This window comes from Schistocerca nitens, unplaced genomic scaffold, assembly GCF_023898315.1.
Source record: "Schistocerca nitens isolate TAMUIC-IGC-003100 unplaced genomic scaffold, iqSchNite1.1 HiC_scaffold_94, whole genome shotgun sequence".
NCBI lineage: Eukaryota > Metazoa > Arthropoda > Insecta > Orthoptera > Acrididae > Schistocerca > Schistocerca nitens.
In genome coordinates, this window is record NW_026045639.1 from 37,138 (window position 1) to 54,708 (window position 17,571).

At 50.0% G+C, this 17,571-nt stretch overlaps 31 non-coding genes across 31 annotated transcripts; all 31 read left to right on the forward strand.

Moving 5' to 3' along the window:
• The first annotated feature begins 155 nt into the window (after window positions 1–155).
• On the forward strand, window positions 156–228 carry Trnaf-gaa (transfer RNA phenylalanine (anticodon GAA)). The gene has a single exon. It is a non-coding gene; the product is annotated as a tRNA-Phe (tRNA).
• A 538-nt stretch (window positions 229–766) lies between these two features.
• Window positions 767–839, forward strand: Trnak-uuu (transfer RNA lysine (anticodon UUU)). Its single transcript has one exon. It is a non-coding gene; the product is annotated as a tRNA-Lys (tRNA).
• Window positions 840–977: 138 nt separating this feature from the next.
• Window positions 978–1,059, forward strand: Trnas-cga (transfer RNA serine (anticodon CGA)). The gene has a single exon. It is a non-coding gene; the product is annotated as a tRNA-Ser (tRNA).
• Window positions 1,060–1,758: 699 nt separating this feature from the next.
• Trnas-uga (transfer RNA serine (anticodon UGA)) lies at window positions 1,759–1,840 on the forward strand. The gene has a single exon. It is a non-coding gene; the product is annotated as a tRNA-Ser (tRNA).
• A 590-nt stretch (window positions 1,841–2,430) lies between these two features.
• Window positions 2,431–2,503, forward strand: Trnaf-gaa (transfer RNA phenylalanine (anticodon GAA)). The gene has a single exon. It is a non-coding gene; the product is annotated as a tRNA-Phe (tRNA).
• Window positions 2,504–3,041: 538 nt separating this feature from the next.
• On the forward strand, window positions 3,042–3,114 carry Trnak-uuu (transfer RNA lysine (anticodon UUU)). The gene has a single exon. It is a non-coding gene; the product is annotated as a tRNA-Lys (tRNA).
• A 138-nt stretch (window positions 3,115–3,252) lies between these two features.
• Window positions 3,253–3,334, forward strand: Trnas-cga (transfer RNA serine (anticodon CGA)). Its single transcript has one exon. It is a non-coding gene; the product is annotated as a tRNA-Ser (tRNA).
• Window positions 3,335–4,022: 688 nt separating this feature from the next.
• On the forward strand, window positions 4,023–4,104 carry Trnas-uga (transfer RNA serine (anticodon UGA)). The gene has a single exon. It is a non-coding gene; the product is annotated as a tRNA-Ser (tRNA).
• Window positions 4,105–4,694: 590 nt separating this feature from the next.
• Trnaf-gaa (transfer RNA phenylalanine (anticodon GAA)) lies at window positions 4,695–4,767 on the forward strand. The gene has a single exon. It is a non-coding gene; the product is annotated as a tRNA-Phe (tRNA).
• A 538-nt stretch (window positions 4,768–5,305) lies between these two features.
• On the forward strand, window positions 5,306–5,378 carry Trnak-uuu (transfer RNA lysine (anticodon UUU)). The gene has a single exon. It is a non-coding gene; the product is annotated as a tRNA-Lys (tRNA).
• Window positions 5,379–5,516: 138 nt separating this feature from the next.
• Window positions 5,517–5,598, forward strand: Trnas-cga (transfer RNA serine (anticodon CGA)). Its single transcript has one exon. It is a non-coding gene; the product is annotated as a tRNA-Ser (tRNA).
• Window positions 5,599–6,297: 699 nt separating this feature from the next.
• On the forward strand, window positions 6,298–6,379 carry Trnas-uga (transfer RNA serine (anticodon UGA)). Its single transcript has one exon. It is a non-coding gene; the product is annotated as a tRNA-Ser (tRNA).
• Window positions 6,380–6,969: 590 nt separating this feature from the next.
• Trnaf-gaa (transfer RNA phenylalanine (anticodon GAA)) lies at window positions 6,970–7,042 on the forward strand. Its single transcript has one exon. It is a non-coding gene; the product is annotated as a tRNA-Phe (tRNA).
• Window positions 7,043–7,580: 538 nt separating this feature from the next.
• On the forward strand, window positions 7,581–7,653 carry Trnak-uuu (transfer RNA lysine (anticodon UUU)). The gene has a single exon. It is a non-coding gene; the product is annotated as a tRNA-Lys (tRNA).
• Window positions 7,654–7,791: 138 nt separating this feature from the next.
• On the forward strand, window positions 7,792–7,873 carry Trnas-cga (transfer RNA serine (anticodon CGA)). The gene has a single exon. It is a non-coding gene; the product is annotated as a tRNA-Ser (tRNA).
• Window positions 7,874–8,572: 699 nt separating this feature from the next.
• Window positions 8,573–8,654, forward strand: Trnas-uga (transfer RNA serine (anticodon UGA)). The gene has a single exon. It is a non-coding gene; the product is annotated as a tRNA-Ser (tRNA).
• A 590-nt stretch (window positions 8,655–9,244) lies between these two features.
• On the forward strand, window positions 9,245–9,317 carry Trnaf-gaa (transfer RNA phenylalanine (anticodon GAA)). The gene has a single exon. It is a non-coding gene; the product is annotated as a tRNA-Phe (tRNA).
• A 538-nt stretch (window positions 9,318–9,855) lies between these two features.
• On the forward strand, window positions 9,856–9,928 carry Trnak-uuu (transfer RNA lysine (anticodon UUU)). The gene has a single exon. It is a non-coding gene; the product is annotated as a tRNA-Lys (tRNA).
• A 138-nt stretch (window positions 9,929–10,066) lies between these two features.
• Window positions 10,067–10,148, forward strand: Trnas-cga (transfer RNA serine (anticodon CGA)). The gene has a single exon. It is a non-coding gene; the product is annotated as a tRNA-Ser (tRNA).
• A 688-nt stretch (window positions 10,149–10,836) lies between these two features.
• On the forward strand, window positions 10,837–10,918 carry Trnas-uga (transfer RNA serine (anticodon UGA)). Its single transcript has one exon. It is a non-coding gene; the product is annotated as a tRNA-Ser (tRNA).
• Window positions 10,919–11,508: 590 nt separating this feature from the next.
• On the forward strand, window positions 11,509–11,581 carry Trnaf-gaa (transfer RNA phenylalanine (anticodon GAA)). The gene has a single exon. It is a non-coding gene; the product is annotated as a tRNA-Phe (tRNA).
• Window positions 11,582–12,119: 538 nt separating this feature from the next.
• Trnak-uuu (transfer RNA lysine (anticodon UUU)) lies at window positions 12,120–12,192 on the forward strand. Its single transcript has one exon. It is a non-coding gene; the product is annotated as a tRNA-Lys (tRNA).
• A 138-nt stretch (window positions 12,193–12,330) lies between these two features.
• Trnas-cga (transfer RNA serine (anticodon CGA)) lies at window positions 12,331–12,412 on the forward strand. Its single transcript has one exon. It is a non-coding gene; the product is annotated as a tRNA-Ser (tRNA).
• Window positions 12,413–13,111: 699 nt separating this feature from the next.
• Window positions 13,112–13,193, forward strand: Trnas-uga (transfer RNA serine (anticodon UGA)). The gene has a single exon. It is a non-coding gene; the product is annotated as a tRNA-Ser (tRNA).
• Window positions 13,194–13,783: 590 nt separating this feature from the next.
• Window positions 13,784–13,856, forward strand: Trnaf-gaa (transfer RNA phenylalanine (anticodon GAA)). Its single transcript has one exon. It is a non-coding gene; the product is annotated as a tRNA-Phe (tRNA).
• Window positions 13,857–14,394: 538 nt separating this feature from the next.
• Window positions 14,395–14,467, forward strand: Trnak-uuu (transfer RNA lysine (anticodon UUU)). Its single transcript has one exon. It is a non-coding gene; the product is annotated as a tRNA-Lys (tRNA).
• A 138-nt stretch (window positions 14,468–14,605) lies between these two features.
• Trnas-cga (transfer RNA serine (anticodon CGA)) lies at window positions 14,606–14,687 on the forward strand. The gene has a single exon. It is a non-coding gene; the product is annotated as a tRNA-Ser (tRNA).
• A 699-nt stretch (window positions 14,688–15,386) lies between these two features.
• Window positions 15,387–15,468, forward strand: Trnas-uga (transfer RNA serine (anticodon UGA)). The gene has a single exon. It is a non-coding gene; the product is annotated as a tRNA-Ser (tRNA).
• Window positions 15,469–16,058: 590 nt separating this feature from the next.
• Window positions 16,059–16,131, forward strand: Trnaf-gaa (transfer RNA phenylalanine (anticodon GAA)). The gene has a single exon. It is a non-coding gene; the product is annotated as a tRNA-Phe (tRNA).
• Window positions 16,132–16,669: 538 nt separating this feature from the next.
• Trnak-uuu (transfer RNA lysine (anticodon UUU)) lies at window positions 16,670–16,742 on the forward strand. Its single transcript has one exon. It is a non-coding gene; the product is annotated as a tRNA-Lys (tRNA).
• A 138-nt stretch (window positions 16,743–16,880) lies between these two features.
• On the forward strand, window positions 16,881–16,962 carry Trnas-cga (transfer RNA serine (anticodon CGA)). The gene has a single exon. It is a non-coding gene; the product is annotated as a tRNA-Ser (tRNA).
• The last annotated feature ends 609 nt before the right edge of the window (window positions 16,963–17,571 follow it).

Genomic DNA, 17,571 nt, shown 5'->3' on the forward strand with positions numbered 1-17,571 from the left:
TTACGATGATGGAAGCAGAAGAAATGTGTGTGGTGCTTCACTGCATCTGCTGCTCGCCTTTCAGCGTCCCTGTGTCTTATAGACGAAGACGACTGTGAAATTGGCGACGAGGCAGAGGTTAACGAAGACGTACAAAACAGAGACGTTCCACGTCAGCCGAAATAGCTCAGTTGGGAGAGCGTTAGACTGAAGATCTAAAGGTCCCTGGTTCGATCCCGGGTTTCGGCATGCATTCGTTTTGAAGCTGACGCCAATGGAATTGCTCGAGTTTGTGATAATGTAACTACCGCCGAGAACAAAGGTGACTCCCTCCTGTAGCTGTTCTGGTTGTCTAGTGCATGCCATAAGAGGAACACAGTAGGCAACTGCCTGGGAAGCAAGAAAATAAAAAAAAATGTGCTACCGACTGCGTTCCCTTTTTTGTGTCAGGACGTGAAGAACGTCTCCAACGGAACTGTGAAATGAGCGAAAACGTGGGAAACATTGCATTCAAAATGCTTGTGAATTTTCGAGTTGCCCAGTGAGTGTCAACAAAACACGTAAATCCTCTGCTCCAACGCATGAGACGTAACGACTGCTGCAATTTGTTTTTGCGTCGTGTGTCAGTATTCTTCGATAGTCTGTTACGAGCTTAGCACGATAAGTTTGTAGACAGCATCCAGGCGACGTTTTATTAGTTACGGCTCCATGCAGCGATTGCACAACAGTAAAGGACATGAGTCAATGTATAGTTGTGCATCGTGGAAGGTTTGCTAACGTCGTGTGAGCCCGGATAGCTCAGCCGGTAGAGCATTAGGCTTTTAACCTAAGGGTCCAGGGTTCAAATCCCTGTCCGGGCGGAAATTTTAATGCTTTGGTAGTGATTCGTCTAGTAGCGGCGGAAACACTACGGAAGAGAATGTAACTACGCCGTTTCCTGCCACCACAGTGCTTTAAACGGTAGCAGTTGCATGTGACGGGAGATGATCGCGCTCCGCGCAGTCGTGGCCGAGTGGTTAAGGCGTCTGACTCGAAATCAGATTCCCTCTGGGAGCGTAGGTTCGAGTCCTACCGGCTGCGTGCGATTTTGCGTAAAGAAGAGCAAATATTTTCACACGCATGAACGCGGGTGCAAACCAATGACGCCACTCTCAACAAGACGAAAATTTAAGAATACAGAGTTCCGCGACGGCCGCTGCTTCCTGTGGTTACCGGTTCACCACGCACTGACGCTGGGACTGCAGAAAGCCGTCGCAGGCCCACGAGTGCGCTCCCGTCATTTTCTCGCGCCGACGCCGAGTTTGTGAGTACACACATGTGCTTGGAAGTTTTGGACAGAGCGAACATTCATTTCTTTTTAAGAATCGTAATTCAGTCATTCGAGTGCGGCAAAAGCAATGGTGCAGCGTTTCTTTTCTTAAGATCTCGCAGCTACTTGCAAGTATGTCCACCGCTTAAGAGGACAGAAAACTAGCGTCAGCGGTGCGTCAGTGGGAAGTCGGTGAAGTCGCCATTGGAGCCATAAGCCAGTAATTACGACATGTGAATCAGTCGCTCATCACGCAGCTGTACGATAGCTCAGTCGGTAGAGCGTTAGGTTTTCAACCAAAGGGTGTTGGGTCCAAGCCTCTGCCTGGGCGAAAATTAACACACTTTCGTAACGGCTAATGTGCTGGCCATGGAAACACTAGAGAAAAGAGTGAGGCCAAGGCGCTTTCTGCCATCGGATTGCTTCTCAAGGTGGCACTTTCACTTGTCGGAAGACGCTTTTTGCCACCGGCAGTCGTGGCCGAGTGGTTAAGGCGTCTGACTTGAAATCAGATTCCCTCTGGGAGCGCAGGTTCGAGTCCTGCCGACTGCGAAAATTTTCTCGCTCACAGAAGATGGACGTTCAGCTGCATCCTAGCGGTTGCGTCACTACTAAACACGTGGGTCGCCAGCAATGTGCAGTGTTCTTGGCTACAGGGTGCAGCGCTAAAGTCGCGCCCAGAAGCCACAGCTCATCTCCTCGTCTCGCAGCCGTCCACCAGGTGTCAGTGCAAGTGTCGCCTCTCTGGGCAGTGCAGATGTGTCCATTTTAGCTTGCAGACGATGACGTGTAGCAATTTATGAGCTAGCGCAAGTCAAATGTTTTACCGTGTGTATCTGCTAGATACTGCCTCTCACACGGTGGAGAGGCTCACTCCTTCTTGTGTCTCGTTCTCTGCACACGAGTTGCACGTGGCATCGATATAGCACCGGTTTTCTAGCGTCAGCGAAGTCAATATTACATGAATCGAGTCGACGTGTTTGCTTGTTACGATGATGGAAGCAGAAGAAATGTGTGTGGTGCTTCACTGCATCTGCTGCTCGCCTTTCAGCGTCCCTGTGTCTTATAGACGAAGACGACTGTGAAATTGGCGACGAGGCAGAGGTTAACGAAGACGTACAAAACAGAGACGTTCCACGTCAGCCGAAATAGCTCAGTTGGGAGAGCGTTAGACTGAAGATCTAAAGGTCCCTGGTTCGATCCCGGGTTTCGGCATGCATTCGTTTTGAAGCTGACGCCAATGGAATTGCTCGAGTTTGTGATAATGTAACTACCGCCGAGAACAAAGGTGACTCCCTCCTGTAGCTGTTCTGGTTGTCTAGTGCATGCCATAAGAGGAACACAGTAGGCAACTGCCTGGGAAGCAAGAAAATAAAAAAAAATGTGCTACCGACTGCGTTCCCTTTTTTGTGTCAGGACGTGAAGAACGTCTCCAACGGAACTGTGAAATGAGCGAAAACGTGGGAAACATTGCATTCAAAATGCTTGTGAATTTTCGAGTTGCCCAGTGAGTGTCAACAAAACACGTAAATCCTCTGCTCCAACGCATGAGACGTAACGACTGCTGCAATTTGTTTTTGCGTCGTGTGTCAGTATTCTTCGATAGTCTGTTACGAGCTTAGCACGATAAGTTTGTAGACAGCATCCAGGCGACGTTTTATTAGTTACGGCTCCATGCAGCGATTGCACAACAGTAAAGGACATGAGTCAATGTATAGTTGTGCATCGTGGAAGGTTTGCTAACGTCGTGTGAGCCCGGATAGCTCAGCCGGTAGAGCATTAGGCTTTTAACCTAAGGGTCCAGGGTTCAAATCCCTGTCCGGGCGGAAATTTTAATGCTTTGGTAGTGATTCGTCTAGTAGCGGCGGAAACACTACGGAAGAGAATGTAACTACGCCGTTTCCTGCCACCACAGTGCTTTAAACGGTAGCAGTTGCATGTGACGGGAGATGATCGCGCTCCGCGCAGTCGTGGCCGAGTGGTTAAGGCGTCTGACTCGAAATCAGATTCCCTCTGGGAGCGTAGGTTCGAGTCCTACCGGCTGCGTGCGATTTTGCGTAAAGAAGAGCAAATATTTTCACACGCATGAACGCGGGTGCAAACCAATGACGCCACTCTCAACAAGACGAAAATTTAAGAATACAGAGTTCCGCGACGGCCGCTGCTTCCTGTGGTTACCGGTTCACCACGCACTGACGCTGGGACTGCAGAAAGCCGTCGCAGGCCCACGAGTGCGCTCCCGTCATTTTCTCGCGCCGACGCCGAGTTTGTGAGTACACACATGTGCTTGGAAGTTTTGGACAGAGCGAACATTCATTTCTTTTTAAGAATCGTAATTCAGTCATTCGAGTGCGGCAAAAGCAATGGTGCAGCGTTTCTTTTCTTAAGATCTCGCAGCTACTTGCAAGTATGTCCACCGCTTAAGAGGACAGAAAACTAGCGTCAGCGGTAAGTCGGTGAAGTCGCCATTGGAGCCATAAGCCAGTAATTACGACATGTGAATCAGTCGCTCATCACGCAGCTGTACGATAGCTCAGTCGGTAGAGCGTTAGGTTTTCAACCAAAGGGTGTTGGGTCCAAGCCTCTGCCTGGGCGAAAATTAACACACTTTCGTAACGGCTAATGTGCTGGCCATGGAAACACTAGAGAAAAGAGTGAGGCCAAGGCGCTTTCTGCCATCGGATTGCTTCTCAAGGTGGCACTTTCACTTGTCGGAAGACGCTTTTTGCCACCGGCAGTCGTGGCCGAGTGGTTAAGGCGTCTGACTTGAAATCAGATTCCCTCTGGGAGCGCAGGTTCGAGTCCTGCCGACTGCGAAAATTTTCTCGCTCACAGAAGATGGACGTTCAGCTGCATCCTAGCGGTTGCGTCACTACTAAACACGTGGGTCGCCAGCAATGTGCAGTGTTCTTGGCTACAGGGTGCAGCGCTAAAGTCGCGCCCAGAAGCCACAGCTCATCTCCTCGTCTCGCAGCCGTCCACCAGGTGTCAGTGCAAGTGTCGCCTCTCTGGGCAGTGCAGATGTGTCCATTTTAGCTTGCAGACGATGACGTGTAGCAATTTATGAGCTAGCGCAAGTCAAATGTTTTACCGTGTGTATCTGCTAGATACTGCCTCTCACACGGTGGAGAGGCTCACTCCTTCTTGTGTCTCGTTCTCTGCACACGAGTTGCACGTGGCATCGATATAGCACCGGTTTTCTAGCGTCAGCGAAGTCAATATTACATGAATCGAGTCGACGTGTTTGCTTGTTACGATGATGGAAGCAGAAGAAATGTGTGTGGTGCTTCACTGCATCTGCTGCTCGCCTTTCAGCGTCCCTGTGTCTTATAGACGAAGACGACTGTGAAATTGGCGACGAGGCAGAGGTTAACGAAGACGTACAAAACAGAGACGTTCCACGTCAGCCGAAATAGCTCAGTTGGGAGAGCGTTAGACTGAAGATCTAAAGGTCCCTGGTTCGATCCCGGGTTTCGGCATGCATTCGTTTTGAAGCTGACGCCAATGGAATTGCTCGAGTTTGTGATAATGTAACTACCGCCGAGAACAAAGGTGACTCCCTCCTTTAGCTGTTCTGGTTGTCTAGTGCATGCCATAAGAGGAACACAGTAGGCAACTGCCTGGGAAGCAAGAAAATAAAAAAAAATGTGCTACCGACTGCGTTCCCTTTTTTGTGTCAGGACGTGAAGAACGTCTCCAACGGAACTGTGAAATGAGCGAAAACGTGGGAAACATTGCATTCAAAATGCTTGTGAATTTTCGAGTTGCCCAGTGAGTGTCAACAAAACACGTAAATCCTCTGCTCCAACGCATGAGACGTAACGACTGCTGCAATTTGTTTTTGCGTCGTGTGTCAGTATTCTTCGATAGTCTGTTACGAGCTTAGCACGATAAGTTTGTAGACAGCATCCAGGCGACGTTTTATTAGTTACGGCTCCATGCAGCGATTGCACAACAGTAAAGGACATGAGTCAATGTATAGTTGTGCATCGTGGAAGGTTTGCTAACGTCGTGTGAGCCCGGATAGCTCAGCCGGTAGAGCATTAGGCTTTTAACCTAAGGGTCCAGGGTTCAAATCCCTGTCCGGGCGGAAATTTTAATGCTTTGGTAGTGATTCGTCTAGTAGCGGCGGAAACACTACGGAAGAGAATGTAACTACGCCGTTTCCTGCCACCACAGTGCTTTAAACGGTAGCAGTTGCATGTGACGGGAGATGATCGCGCTCCGCGCAGTCGTGGCCGAGTGGTTAAGGCGTCTGACTCGAAATCAGATTCCCTCTGGGAGCGTAGGTTCGAGTCCTACCGGCTGCGTGCGATTTTGCGTAAAGAAGAGCAAATATTTTCACACGCATGAACGCGGGTGCAAACCAATGACGCCACTCTCAACAAGACGAAAATTTAAGAATACAGAGTTCCGCGACGGCCGCTGCTTCCTGTGGTTACCGGTTCACCACGCACTGACGCTGGGACTGCAGAAAGCCGTCGCAGGCCCACGAGTGCGCTCCCGTCATTTTCTCGCGCCGACGCCGAGTTTGTGAGTACACACATGTGCTTGGAAGTTTTGGACAGAGCGAACATTCATTTCTTTTTAAGAATCGTAATTCAGTCATTCGAGTGCGGCAAAAGCAATGGTGCAGCGTTTCTTTTCTTAAGATCTCGCAGCTACTTGCAAGTATGTCCACCGCTTAAGAGGACAGAAAACTAGCGTCAGCGGTGCGTCAGTGGGAAGTCGGTGAAGTCGCCATTGGAGCCATAAGCCAGTAATTACGACATGTGAATCAGTCGCTCATCACGCAGCTGTACGATAGCTCAGTCGGTAGAGCGTTAGGTTTTCAACCAAAGGGTGTTGGGTCCAAGCCTCTGCCTGGGCGAAAATTAACACACTTTCGTAACGGCTAATGTGCTGGCCATGGAAACACTAGAGAAAAGAGTGAGGCCAAGGCGCTTTCTGCCATCGGATTGCTTCTCAAGGTGGCACTTTCACTTGTCGGAAGACGCTTTTTGCCACCGGCAGTCGTGGCCGAGTGGTTAAGGCGTCTGACTTGAAATCAGATTCCCTCTGGGAGCGCAGGTTCGAGTCCTGCCGACTGCGAAAACTTTCTCGCTCACAGAAGATGGACGTTCAGCTGCATCCTAGCGGTTGCGTCACTACTAAACACGTGGGTCGCCAGCAATGTGCAGTGTTCTTGGCTACAGGGTGCAGCGCTAAAGTCGCGCCCAGAAGCCACAGCTCATCTCCTCGTCTCGCAGCCGTCCACCAGGTGTCAGTGCAAGTGTCGCCTCTCTGGGCAGTGCAGATGTGTCCATTTTAGCTTGCAGACGATGACGTGTAGCAATTTATGAGCTAGCGCAAGTCAAATGTTTTACCGTGTGTATCTGCTAGATACTGCCTCTCACACGGTGGAGAGGCTCACTCCTTCTTGTGTCTCGTTCTCTGCACACGAGTTGCACGTGGCATCGATATAGCACCGGTTTTCTAGCGTCAGCGAAGTCAATATTACATGAATCGAGTCGACGTGTTTGCTTGTTACGATGATGGAAGCAGAAGAAATGTGTGTGGTGCTTCACTGCATCTGCTGCTCGCCTTTCAGCGTCCCTGTGTCTTATAGACGAAGACGACTGTGAAATTGGCGACGAGGCAGAGGTTAACGAAGACGTACAAAACAGAGACGTTCCACGTCAGCCGAAATAGCTCAGTTGGGAGAGCGTTAGACTGAAGATCTAAAGGTCCCTGGTTCGATCCCGGGTTTCGGCATGCATTCGTTTTGAAGCTGACGCCAATGGAATTGCTCGAGTTTGTGATAATGTAACTACCGCCGAGAACAAAGGTGACTCCCTCCTGTAGCTGTTCTGGTTGTCTAGTGCATGCCATAAGAGGAACACAGTAGGCAACTGCCTGGGAAGCAAGAAAATAAAAAAAAATGTGCTACCGACTGCGTTCCCTTTTTTGTGTCAGGACGTGAAGAACGTCTCCAACGGAACTGTGAAATGAGCGAAAACGTGGGAAACATTGCATTCAAAATGCTTGTGAATTTTCGAGTTGCCCAGTGAGTGTCAACAAAACACGTAAATCCTCTGCTCCAACGCATGAGACGTAACGACTGCTGCAATTTGTTTTTGCGTCGTGTGTCAGTATTCTTCGATAGTCTGTTACGAGCTTAGCACGATAAGTTTGTAGACAGCATCCAGGCGACGTTTTATTAGTTACGGCTCCATGCAGCGATTGCACAACAGTAAAGGACATGAGTCAATGTATAGTTGTGCATCGTGGAAGGTTTGCTAACGTCGTGTGAGCCCGGATAGCTCAGCCGGTAGAGCATTAGGCTTTTAACCTAAGGGTCCAGGGTTCAAATCCCTGTCCGGGCGGAAATTTTAATGCTTTGGTAGTGATTCGTCTAGTAGCGGCGGAAACACTACGGAAGAGAATGTAACTACGCCGTTTCCTGCCACCACAGTGCTTTAAACGGTAGCAGTTGCATGTGACGGGAGATGATCGCGCTCCGCGCAGTCGTGGCCGAGTGGTTAAGGCGTCTGACTCGAAATCAGATTCCCTCTGGGAGCGTAGGTTCGAGTCCTACCGGCTGCGTGCGATTTTGCGTAAAGAAGAGCAAATATTTTCACACGCATGAACGCGGGTGCAAACCAATGACGCCACTCTCAACAAGACGAAAATTTAAGAATACAGAGTTCCGCGACGGCCGCTGCTTCCTGTGGTTACCGGTTCACCACGCACTGACGCTGGGACTGCAGAAAGCCGTCGCAGGCCCACGAGTGCGCTCCCGTCATTTTCTCGCGCCGACGCCGAGTTTGTGAGTACACACATGTGCTTGGAAGTTTTGGACAGAGCGAACATTCATTTCTTTTTAAGAATCGTAATTCAGTCATTCGAGTGCGGCAAAAGCAATGGTGCAGCGTTTCTTTTCTTAAGATCTCGCAGCTACTTGCAAGTATGTCCACCGCTTAAGAGGACAGAAAACTAGCGTCAGCGGTGCGTCAGTGGGAAGTCGGTGAAGTCGCCATTGGAGCCATAAGCCAGTAATTACGACATGTGAATCAGTCGCTCATCACGCAGCTGTACGATAGCTCAGTCGGTAGAGCGTTAGGTTTTCAACCAAAGGGTGTTGGGTCCAAGCCTCTGCCTGGGCGAAAATTAACACACTTTCGTAACGGCTAATGTGCTGGCCATGGAAACACTAGAGAAAAGAGTGAGGCCAAGGCGCTTTCTGCCATCGGATTGCTTCTCAAGGTGGCACTTTCACTTGTCGGAAGACGCTTTTTGCCACCGGCAGTCGTGGCCGAGTGGTTAAGGCGTCTGACTTGAAATCAGATTCCCTCTGGGAGCGCAGGTTCGAGTCCTGCCGACTGCGAAAATTTTCTCGCTCACAGAAGATGGACGTTCAGCTGCATCCTAGCGGTTGCGTCACTACTAAACACGTGGGTCGCCAGCAATGTGCAGTGTTCTTGGCTACAGGGTGCAGCGCTAAAGTCGCGCCCAGAAGCCACAGCTCATCTCCTCGTCTCGCAGCCGTCCACCAGGTGTCAGTGCAAGTGTCGCCTCTCTGGGCAGTGCAGATGTGTCCATTTTAGCTTGCAGACGATGACGTGTAGCAATTTATGAGCTAGCGCAAGTCAAATGTTTTACCGTGTGTATCTGCTAGATACTGCCTCTCACACGGTGGAGAGGCTCACTCCTTCTTGTGTCTCGTTCTCTGCACACGAGTTGCACGTGGCATCGATATAGCACCGGTTTTCTAGCGTCAGCGAAGTCAATATTACATGAATCGAGTCGACGTGTTTGCTTGTTACGATGATGGAAGCAGAAGAAATGTGTGTGGTGCTTCACTGCATCTGCTGCTCGCCTTTCAGCGTCCCTGTGTCTTATAGACGAAGACGACTGTGAAATTGGCGACGAGGCAGAGGTTAACGAAGACGTACAAAACAGAGACGTTCCACGTCAGCCGAAATAGCTCAGTTGGGAGAGCGTTAGACTGAAGATCTAAAGGTCCCTGGTTCGATCCCGGGTTTCGGCATGCATTCGTTTTGAAGCTGACGCCAATGGAATTGCTCGAGTTTGTGATAATGTAACTACCGCCGAGAACAAAGGTGACTCCCTCCTGTAGCTGTTCTGGTTGTCTAGTGCATGCCATAAGAGGAACACAGTAGGCAACTGCCTGGGAAGCAAGAAAATAAAAAAAAATGTGCTACCGACTGCGTTCCCTTTTTTGTGTCAGGACGTGAAGAACGTCTCCAACGGAACTGTGAAATGAGCGAAAACGTGGGAAACATTGCATTCAAAATGCTTGTGAATTTTCGAGTTGCCCAGTGAGTGTCAACAAAACACGTAAATCCTCTGCTCCAACGCATGAGACGTAACGACTGCTGCAATTTGTTTTTGCGTCGTGTGTCAGTATTCTTCGATAGTCTGTTACGAGCTTAGCACGATAAGTTTGTAGACAGCATCCAGGCGACGTTTTATTAGTTACGGCTCCATGCAGCGATTGCACAACAGTAAAGGACATGAGTCAATGTATAGTTGTGCATCGTGGAAGGTTTGCTAACGTCGTGTGAGCCCGGATAGCTCAGCCGGTAGAGCATTAGGCTTTTAACCTAAGGGTCCAGGGTTCAAATCCCTGTCCGGGCGGAAATTTTAATGCTTTGGTAGTGATTCGTCTAGTAGCGGCGGAAACACTACGGAAGAGAATGTAACTACGCCGTTTCCTGCCACCACAGTGCTTTAAACGGTAGCAGTTGCATGTGACGGGAGATGATCGCGCTCCGCGCAGTCGTGGCCGAGTGGTTAAGGCGTCTGACTCGAAATCAGATTCCCTCTGGGAGCGTAGGTTCGAGTCCTACCGGCTGCGTGCGATTTTGCGTAAAGAAGAGCAAATATTTTCACACGCATGAACGCGGGTGCAAACCAATGACGCCACTCTCAACAAGACGAAAATTTAAGAATACAGAGTTCCGCGACGGCCGCTGCTTCCTGTGGTTACCGGTTCACCACGCACTGACGCTGGGACTGCAGAAAGCCGTCGCAGGCCCACGAGTGCGCTCCCGTCATTTTCTCGCGCCGACGCCGAGTTTGTGAGTACACACATGTGCTTGGAAGTTTTGGACAGAGCGAACATTCATTTCTTTTTAAGAATCGTAATTCAGTCATTCGAGTGCGGCAAAAGCAATGGTGCAGCGTTTCTTTTCTTAAGATCTCGCAGCTACTTGCAAGTATGTCCACCGCTTAAGAGGACAGAAAACTAGCGTCAGCGGTAAGTCGGTGAAGTCGCCATTGGAGCCATAAGCCAGTAATTACGACATGTGAATCAGTCGCTCATCACGCAGCTGTACGATAGCTCAGTCGGTAGAGCGTTAGGTTTTCAACCAAAGGGTGTTGGGTCCAAGCCTCTGCCTGGGCGAAAATTAACACACTTTCGTAACGGCTAATGTGCTGGCCATGGAAACACTAGAGAAAAGAGTGAGGCCAAGGCGCTTTCTGCCATCGGATTGCTTCTCAAGGTGGCACTTTCACTTGTCGGAAGACGCTTTTTGCCACCGGCAGTCGTGGCCGAGTGGTTAAGGCGTCTGACTTGAAATCAGATTCCCTCTGGGAGCGCAGGTTCGAGTCCTGCCGACTGCGAAAATTTTCTCGCTCACAGAAGATGGACGTTCAGCTGCATCCTAGCGGTTGCGTCACTACTAAACACGTGGGTCGCCAGCAATGTGCAGTGTTCTTGGCTACAGGGTGCAGCGCTAAAGTCGCGCCCAGAAGCCACAGCTCATCTCCTCGTCTCGCAGCCGTCCACCAGGTGTCAGTGCAAGTGTCGCCTCTCTGGGCAGTGCAGATGTGTCCATTTTAGCTTGCAGACGATGACGTGTAGCAATTTATGAGCTAGCGCAAGTCAAATGTTTTACCGTGTGTATCTGCTAGATACTGCCTCTCACACGGTGGAGAGGCTCACTCCTTCTTGTGTCTCGTTCTCTGCACACGAGTTGCACGTGGCATCGATATAGCACCGGTTTTCTAGCGTCAGCGAAGTCAATATTACATGAATCGAGTCGACGTGTTTGCTTGTTACGATGATGGAAGCAGAAGAAATGTGTGTGGTGCTTCACTGCATCTGCTGCTCGCCTTTCAGCGTCCCTGTGTCTTATAGACGAAGACGACTGTGAAATTGGCGACGAGGCAGAGGTTAACGAAGACGTACAAAACAGAGACGTTCCACGTCAGCCGAAATAGCTCAGTTGGGAGAGCGTTAGACTGAAGATCTAAAGGTCCCTGGTTCGATCCCGGGTTTCGGCATGCATTCGTTTTGAAGCTGACGCCAATGGAATTGCTCGAGTTTGTGATAATGTAACTACCGCCGAGAACAAAGGTGACTCCCTCCTGTAGCTGTTCTGGTTGTCTAGTGCATGCCATAAGAGGAACACAGTAGGCAACTGCCTGGGAAGCAAGAAAATAAAAAAAAATGTGCTACCGACTGCGTTCCCTTTTTTGTGTCAGGACGTGAAGAACGTCTCCAACGGAACTGTGAAATGAGCGAAAACGTGGGAAACATTGCATTCAAAATGCTTGTGAATTTTCGAGTTGCCCAGTGAGTGTCAACAAAACACGTAAATCCTCTGCTCCAACGCATGAGACGTAACGACTGCTGCAATTTGTTTTTGCGTCGTGTGTCAGTATTCTTCGATAGTCTGTTACGAGCTTAGCACGATAAGTTTGTAGACAGCATCCAGGCGACGTTTTATTAGTTACGGCTCCATGCAGCGATTGCACAACAGTAAAGGACATGAGTCAATGTATAGTTGTGCATCGTGGAAGGTTTGCTAACGTCGTGTGAGCCCGGATAGCTCAGCCGGTAGAGCATTAGGCTTTTAACCTAAGGGTCCAGGGTTCAAATCCCTGTCCGGGCGGAAATTTTAATGCTTTGGTAGTGATTCGTCTAGTAGCGGCGGAAACACTACGGAAGAGAATGTAACTACGCCGTTTCCTGCCACCACAGTGCTTTAAACGGTAGCAGTTGCATGTGACGGGAGATGATCGCGCTCCGCGCAGTCGTGGCCGAGTGGTTAAGGCGTCTGACTCGAAATCAGATTCCCTCTGGGAGCGTAGGTTCGAGTCCTACCGGCTGCGTGCGATTTTGCGTAAAGAAGAGCAAATATTTTCACACGCATGAACGCGGGTGCAAACCAATGACGCCACTCTCAACAAGACGAAAATTTAAGAATACAGAGTTCCGCGACGGCCGCTGCTTCCTGTGGTTACCGGTTCACCACGCACTGACGCTGGGACTGCAGAAAGCCGTCGCAGGCCCACGAGTGCGCTCCCGTCATTTTCTCGCGCCGACGCCGAGTTTGTGAGTACACACATGTGCTTGGAAGTTTTGGACAGAGCGAACATTCATTTCTTTTTAAGAATCGTAATTCAGTCATTCGAGTGCGGCAAAAGCAATGGTGCAGCGTTTCTTTTCTTAAGATCTCGCAGCTACTTGCAAGTATGTCCACCGCTTAAGAGGACAGAAAACTAGCGTCAGCGGTGCGTCAGTGGGAAGTCGGTGAAGTCGCCATTGGAGCCATAAGCCAGTAATTACGACATGTGAATCAGTCGCTCATCACGCAGCTGTACGATAGCTCAGTCGGTAGAGCGTTAGGTTTTCAACCAAAGGGTGTTGGGTCCAAGCCTCTGCCTGGGCGAAAATTAACACACTTTCGTAACGGCTAATGTGCTGGCCATGGAAACACTAGAGAAAAGAGTGAGGCCAAGGCGCTTTCTGCCATCGGATTGCTTCTCAAGGTGGCACTTTCACTTGTCGGAAGACGCTTTTTGCCACCGGCAGTCGTGGCCGAGTGGTTAAGGCGTCTGACTTGAAATCAGATTCCCTCTGGGAGCGCAGGTTCGAGTCCTGCCGACTGCGAAAATTTTCTCGCTCACAGAAGATGGACGTTCAGCTGCATCCTAGCGGTTGCGTCACTACTAAACACGTGGGTCGCCAGCAATGTGCAGTGTTCTTGGCTACAGGGTGCAGCGCTAAAGTCGCGCCCAGAAGCCACAGCTCATCTCCTCGTCTCGCAGCCGTCCACCAGGTGTCAGTGCAAGTGTCGCCTCTCTGGGCAGTGCAGATGTGTCCATTTTAGCTTGCAGACGATGACGTGTAGCAATTTATGAGCTAGCGCAAGTCAAATGTTTTACCGTGTGTATCTGCTAGATACTGCCTCTCACACGGTGGAGAGGCTCACTCCTTCTTGTGTCTCGTTCTCTGCACACGAGTTGCACGTGGCATCGATATAGCACCGGTTTTCTAGCGTCAGCGAAGTCAATATTACATGAATCGAGTCGACGTGTTTGCTTGTTACGATGATGGAAGCAGAAGAAATGTGTGTGGTGCTTCACTGCATCTGCTGCTCGCCTTTCAGCGTCCCTGTGTCTTATAGACGAAGACGACTGTGAAATTGGCGACGAGGCAGAGGTTAACGAAGACGTACAAAACAGAGACGTTCCACGTCAGCCGAAATAGCTCAGTTGGGAGAGCGTTAGACTGAAGATCTAAAGGTCCCTGGTTCGATCCCGGGTTTCGGCATGCATTCGTTTTGAAGCTGACGCCAATGGAATTGCTCGAGTTTGTGATAATGTAACTACCGCCGAGAACAAAGGTGACTCCCTCCTGTAGCTGTTCTGGTTGTCTAGTGCATGCCATAAGAGGAACACAGTAGGCAACTGCCTGGGAAGCAAGAAAATAAAAAAAAATGTGCTACCGACTGCGTTCCCTTTTTTGTGTCAGGACGTGAAGAACGTCTCCAACGGAACTGTGAAATGAGCGAAAACGTGGGAAACATTGCATTCAAAATGCTTGTGAATTTTCGAGTTGCCCAGTGAGTGTCAACAAAACACGTAAATCCTCTGCTCCAACGCATGAGACGTAACGACTGCTGCAATTTGTTTTTGCGTCGTGTGTCAGTATTCTTCGATAGTCTGTTACGAGCTTAGCACGATAAGTTTGTAGACAGCATCCAGGCGACGTTTTATTAGTTACGGCTCCATGCAGCGATTGCACAACAGTAAAGGACATGAGTCAATGTACAGTTGTGCATCGTGGAAGGTTTGCTAACGTCGTGTGAGCCCGGATAGCTCAGCCGGTACAGCATTAGGCTTTTAACCTAAGGGTCCAGGGTTCAAATCCCTGTCCGGGCGGAAATTTTAATGCTTTGGTAGTGATTCGTCTAGTAGCGGCGGAAACACTACGGAAGAGAATGTAACTACGCCGTTTCCTGCCACCACAGTGCTTTAAACGGTAGCAGTTGCATGTGACGGGAGATGATCGCGCTCCGCGCAGTCGTGGCCGAGTGGTTAAGGCGTCTGACTCGAAATCAGATTCCCTCTGGGAGCGTAGGTTCGAGTCCTACCGGCTGCGTGCGATTTTGCGTAAAGAAGAGCAAATATTTTCACACGCATGAACGCGGGTGCAAACCAATGACGCCACTCTCAACAAGACGAAAATTTAAGAATACAGAGTTCCGCGACGGCCGCTGCTTCCTGTGGTTACCGGTTCACCACGCACTGACGCTGGGACTGCAGAAAGCCGTCGCAGGCCCACGAGTGCGCTCCCGTCATTTTCTCGCGCCGACGCCGAGTTTGTGAGTACACACATGTGCTTGGAAGTTTTGGACAGAGCGAACATTCATTTCTTTTTAAGAATCGTAATTCAGTCATTCGAGTGCGGCAAAAGCAATGGTGCAGCGTTTCTTTTCTTAAGATCTCGCAGCTACTTGCAAGTATGTCCACCGCTTAAGAGGACAGAAAACTAGCGTCAGCGGTGCGTCAGTGGGAAGTCGGTGAAGTCGCCATTGGAGCCATAAGCCAGTAATTACGACATGTGAATCAGTCGCTCATCACGCAGCTGTACGATAGCTCAGTCGGTAGAGCGTTAGGTTTTCAACCAAAGGGTGTTGGGTCCAAGCCTCTGCCTGGGCGAAAATTAACACACTTTCGTAACGGCTAATGTGCTGGCCATGGAAACACTAGAGAAAAGAGTGAGGCCAAGGCGCTTTCTGCCATCGGATTGCTTCTCAAGGTGGCACTTTCACTTGTCGGAAGACGCTTTTTGCCACCGGCAGTCGTGGCCGAGTGGTTAAGGCGTCTGACTTGAAATCAGATTCCCTCTGGGAGCGCAGGTTCGAGTCCTGCCGACTGCGAAAATTTTCTCGCTCACAGAAGATGGACGTTCAGCTGCATCCTAGCGGTTGCGTCACTACTAAACACGTGGGTCGCCAGCAATGTGCAGTGTTCTTGGCTACAGGGTGCAGCGCTAAAGTCGCGCCCAGAAGCCACAGCTCATCTCCTCGTCTCGCAGCCGTCCACCAGGTGTCAGTGCAAGTGTCGCCTCTCTGGGCAGTGCAGATGTGTCCATTTTAGCTTGCAGACGATGACGTGTAGCAATTTATGAGCTAGCGCAAGTCAAATGTTTTACCGTGTGTATCTGCTAGATACTGCCTCTCACACGGTGGAGAGGCTCACTCCTTCTTGTGTCTCGTTCTCTGCACACGAGTTGCACGTGGCATCGATATAGCACCGGTTTTCTAGCGTCAGCGAAGTCAATATTACATGAATCGAGTCGACGTGTTTGCTTGTTACGATGATGGAAGCAGAAGAAATGTGTGTGGTGCTTCACTGCATCTGCTGCTCGCCTTTCAGCGTCCCTGTGTCTTATAGACGAAGACGACTGTGAAATTGGCGACGAGGCAGAGGTTAACGAAGACGTACAAAACAGAGACGTTCCACGTCAGCCGAAATAGCTCAGTTGGGAGAGCGTTAGACTGAAGATCTAAAGGTCCCTGGTTCGATCCCGGGTTTCGGCATGCATTCGTTTTGAAGCTGACGCCAATGGAATTGCTCGAGTTTGTGATAATGTAACTACCGCCGAGAACAAAGGTGACTCCCTCCTGTAGCTGTTCTGGTTGTCTAGTGCATGCCATAAGAGGAACACAGTAGGCAACTGCCTGGGAAGCAAGAAAATAAAAAAAAATGTGCTACCGACTGCGTTCCCTTTTTTGTGTCAGGACGTGAAGAACGTCTCCAACGGAACTGTGAAATGAGCGAAAACGTGGGAAACATTGCATTCAAAATGCTTGTGAATTTTCGAGTTGCCCAGTGAGTGTCAACAAAACACGTAAATCCTCTGCTCCAACGCATGAGACGTAACGACTGCTGCAATTTGTTTTTGCGTCGTGTGTCAGTATTCTTCGATAGTCTGTTACGAGCTTAGCACGATAAGTTTGTAGACAGCATCCAGGCGACGTTTTATTAGTTACGGCTCCATGCAGCGATTGCACAACAGTAAAGGACATGAGTCAATGTATAGTTGTGCATCGTGGAAGGTTTGCTAACGTCGTGTGAGCCCGGATAGCTCAGCCGGTAGAGCATTAGGCTTTTAACCTAAGGGTCCAGGGTTCAAATCCCTGTCCGGGCGGAAATTTTAATGCTTTGGTAGTGATTCGTCTAGTAGCGGCGGAAACACTACGGAAGAGAATGTAACTACGCCGTTTCCTGCCACCACAGTGCTTTAAACGGTAGCAGTTGCATGTGACGGGAGATGATCGCGCTCCGCGCAGTCGTGGCCGAGTGGTTAAGGCGTCTGACTCGAAATCAGATTCCCTCTGGGAGCGTAGGTTCGAGTCCTACCGGCTGCGTGCGATTTTGCGTAAAGAAGAGCAAATATTTTCACACGCATGAACGCGGGTGCAAACCAATGACGCCACTCTCAACAAGACGAAAATTTAAGAATACAGAGTTCCGCGACGGCCGCTGCTTCCTGTGGTTACCGGTTCACCACGCACTGACGCTGGGACTGCAGAAAGCCGTCGCAGGCCCACGAGTGCGCTCCCGTCATTTTCTCGCGCCGACGCCGAGTTTGTGAGTACACACATGTGCTTGGAAGTTTTGGACAGAGCGAACATTCATTTCTTTTTAAGAATCGTAATTCAGTCATTCGAGTGCGGCAAAAGCAATGGTGCAGCGTTTCTTTTCTTAAGATCTCGCAGCTACTTGCAAGTATGTCCACCGCTTAAGAGGACAGAAAACTAGCGTCAGCGGTGCGTCAGTGGGAAGTCGGTGAAGTCGCCATTGGAGCCATAAGCCAGTAATTACGACATGTGAATCAGTCGCTCATCACGCAGCTGTACGATAGCTCAGTCGGTAGAGCGTTAGGTTTTCAACCAAAGGGTGTTGGGTCCAAGCCTCTGCCTGGGCGAAAATTAACACACTTTCGTAACGGCTAATGTGCTGGCCATGGAAACACT